The following is a 4,277-nucleotide window of genomic DNA, read 5'->3' on the forward strand; positions in this document are numbered from 1 at the left end:
TCTCGCGCGATGGAACGTCCCGGCACGAGCGCCTTCCCGGACAGGCGAGACTTTCGCTGGGTGAGTTATGAGAGCAATTTAAAAAATTAAACTGAGGACAAAACGAAACAAACACCGACGAAGGACGTAATTTCAAGTTAGGTAAAATCTCCTAAAATGGGAAAACTATGGGATAAACTGATTAAAAATATAAATGTGTAGAAAAGTACAACTCGAGCGGTATAGTATAGTTTAGATGGGTCGTTCTGTGCCGGCCTGGTATTAATCGTCATTCGTCTTCTCAGAGTCATACTGGAATACTGAACTAAATATATACATGCGACCTCTCACAGTGTGTGGATGGAAGGGCAGTGGGTCTGGTGGGGTTGGTCAAATACGAGTAAAAGAGCGATAGATGGCGCTTAAGTAACTATGCGAGGGGGAGTGAGGTACAAAAAAATAAGAGCCACCCTGTGTATTCAAGATGACATGAGCTATGTCGGTATGAGGTTGTACAGGAAGCATATGTGTGGCATTAGAGATCCAGAGATAAACTCAGGGAACTGGGCAATAAAATACAGTAGTGTGCGTATGTGAGTGAGTGTATTTCAGGAGAAGACAGTCAACTCAGAGCATGGCACAATGCCAGCCCACTGCGGAGTGCCCGCAAACACACACACACACACACACACACACACACACACACAAAGTCAATAGTTTTTAATAGTCAATAGCTCTGAGTACCAAACTCTTACTCAGGTTTTGGTCTAGTCTATTTAAGACTCTACTAAGCCCTTTCCACTGTGCACCTGCCATCTAGCCATCAGAATGAAGTTGTGTCATCATTAAAAAAAAAACACACAAACAGCTGTACAATTGGACAGACTTTCTAGGTTCATAAGAGTTTTGCACATATCTAAAACATATTGGCATGCACACACACACAAACAAACAAACACACACACACCTACCTGTTAAAGTAAGAACATAATGCTCTTTCTGTTCAGTCAAACCTTATATTCTCAACCACAGATTATTTCTACTTGACGGATGTCACAACTGCATTAAAAAATAAAATAAACAAAGAAATTTGGACCACCACACATGTACTCAGACTAAAACGTCTAATTCAGTAAGTCCTATTTCACAATGGTGACATTTCTTTTTTACTAGTCCAACCTTATATGTCCACAGTTATACATTTATGAGCTATGGGGTCTTTGCCAAGCACATTGTCATAACTGACACACACATTAAGATTACTTACCATTATAATGTCTGAACACGAGTTCTTATTTTAATGTGGATGGTTTGCCTCCAAAAGGCCTTTAAACTTCAGAAGAGAATTTTTCATTCCACGAGGCAGCACAATATTTCATCTCCTCAGTTCTTTCCGCAGGGATGGATTTTGATTTCTTTTTCTTCTTGTTTTGACAGATCTTTCTGATAAATATAAGCTCAGTAAGGTAATACACTACTCAGGTAATACACCTGACATCTAAGAAACATGAAGTGGCTTCAGAAGAAAGGTTAATTAAATTCAGCAAAGGTCATTCTTATGCTATTACCCATCAGTTTAACATGATTAAAACATTCCAGCCAATTAGAATTTAGTAGAAAAAAAATTGAATAGTTTGAAAGAAGTTTAAACTGTAGTTTAAAGCTTAGCTATAATGTACTTTAAACCATAAAACACACATTTACAAAAAATACATTTTTAAAAAATAGTTTAAAGATTACTCTGCTATGTAACAGAACATACATATAATTCATTCAGGATTCATTCAGGCACATAGAAACCAGGAAAATGTATTAACTTTTCAAGGCATTTTGAGTATGTATTTGAAGATGCCAATGCTATGTAATAACACATTTATTGTGTAATATGGGAATTTTAAACATGTATAAATCAGGGAAATGTATTATTTCTATATGCATTGTTAATGTATTTTGAAGATGACCCCACTGTGTAATAACATATGCATAATATGCATAACAGCCATATGTATTACAACCAAGTGTTTACACACACAAATCTAAAGAGAAATAAAAGAATGTGTATGAATTAGGTGAATCGCATCTCCACCTACCTCTGTCTAAACTTCACCTTTATTAGTATGACTATCAGAACACTTTTGCCAAAGCAATTCAAAAAGGATGAATAAAAAATTAACTGAAATATCATAGTTTTCTGTTGAAAAAGTAGGCACACCTCTGGCCTCAGTATTGCTCCAGAAGGTTTTCTGTAGGTGTTTTTTTATGACTGTCAACTAGTCCCTGACACCCACCACACCTTTTTTGCCCTCTACTCTATGCTGAATTCTTTCAACTGCAGTGTTTGAGGGGTTTCTTGGATGTTCAGCCCATGTGAAACCCACCCACTGCCTAGACTTTGACTAGGCCATTGCATAACCCTCAACTTCTTGCCTTTGAGCCATTCCTTGGTGGATCTACTTCTATGTTTGGGATCGTTAGCTGATTGGAAGGTCCACTTCCTAAGCTTCATCTTTTTGACAGACAGCTTCTTTCTCTTCAAGCACTCTATGGGACAAAAGCATATTCATAAGTCTGCAGTTTGGACAGGACCCCAAGAAATCAAAGCTTTACAGTTGGTATGAGGTTGCTGCCTTTGGATTTCATCAAGCATGGCTTGGTACTGTGGCCAGACAATTGTATCTTTGAGTATAGCGTGGTTCTGTCTGTGGCACGCTGTTCCAGAAGTTATGGGCTTTTCCATAATGTTGATCAGTAAACGTAAGTCGTGCTATTTTCAGGCAGGAAGGGTTTCCCCACTGTGTGGGTCAAGTTTGTCCAGTTTCTTGCATGGATTGCATGGAAGAGCTACTTCCAGATCCTGTGATGAGATTCTGAGCTTCTGGCTGGTTCTTGGATTCATTTGGTCTGCTCTTGGGTGGTTCAGTTTGCTGGGGAGGTCCAGTCTGGACAAGTTGGCAGTAGTTTTAAATCTCTGCTTGTAGATGATCTTCCAGACAGTGGAATGATTGATTTCCAATATTATGCAAATCTACTTAAATCCCTTTCCAGACTCACAGGGATCTACAACATTCTTTCTGAAGGCCTCAGGGAATTCATTAGATCTAGACACAATGATACCACACACTCCAACAAAGAGCAAAAGCAGACCACATATTTGAGATTTATAAAACGGATCCCACTATGATATTTTCTAACCATGTTCTAAATATTAAAACCTGATCAGGTGCACCTGAATTTAATTTGAAACATCTGGAGTAGTTCCTATATGTAGGGAAATACTTTTATTTACTTCTTCACATGACTGTAAATAAAAAAAAACTAAATGCATGTACTTAAGGTAAGGAATCATAAAAAGAATGGAATGTACTCTGAGTGTTTTGGAATTTTTTAAGAAAAAAAATCTGACTGATTAATATTTCAGGCAGTAGGGTAGTATTTCTATTTTGTCATCTTTTCTTGTAAAAATCAATGCCTGCACTCCATCTTTGTCAGCACTCTAGTTTTAAGGTATCTAACACTGTCAAGTTCATGAATAGCTCTGCTTCTTCTATATATTATGAAACTGAACCTTTAATTAATCAATGCAAGTTGTAGACTGTTTGCCAGTCTAATTGTATAATTTGACTATCTTCTCAGTCCCACACACACTACTTCTCTTTAATGTTTCTCCAATCAACCCTGTCTTCTTCATCTAGATTTCATCATGGGTACCATGTACTACAGTTAACGTAGTATAATACAATTAGACAAAGGCACAGCATGCTGTATCATAGTGCTGTAGTCTAAATTAACAACCTTTTGCAGAAACATTATGTACAATGAAGATAAAACCTTAGCCAGAGTTACATGAAATCTACCCCCCCCCCCCGAATCATAATCTTATTATGCATGATTGCCCTGGTAGCGCCCTTTTGAGGCCAGCTTTTATGCAGAATTCCGCTTTAAAATACGAGGGCTGACAGCACCACTTGCTAGGCCTTAAGCTAATTCCATTTCTCCCTAAACACATCATGACTTGGCAGGCAAAAGAACACTGTAATTGAGCTTTTCACAAGTGGGGTAAAGAGTAGGCTCATAGCGCCATGTAGTGAACCTTTAGGCCAGCACAGCCTGTGATTGGTGCATCATCAGCACTTTGGCCAATCAATTATCAGCTTGCGCTGTAGTATGCTCCTGCAGTAGATAAAATATGGCCCTTTAATCTAAAAACTGTGCAACAGCACATCAAACAGGCACTTTTCTAATGCAGAAAATCAAATCAAAATGCTTGAAGAAGTGGTACAAACATAATTGTATGGCTA

This window comes from Electrophorus electricus, chromosome 5 (genome assembly GCF_041902795.1).
Source record: "Electrophorus electricus isolate QZ-2024a chromosome 5, ASM4190279v1, whole genome shotgun sequence".
Classification (NCBI taxonomy): Eukaryota; Metazoa; Chordata; class Actinopteri; order Gymnotiformes; family Gymnotidae; genus Electrophorus; species Electrophorus electricus.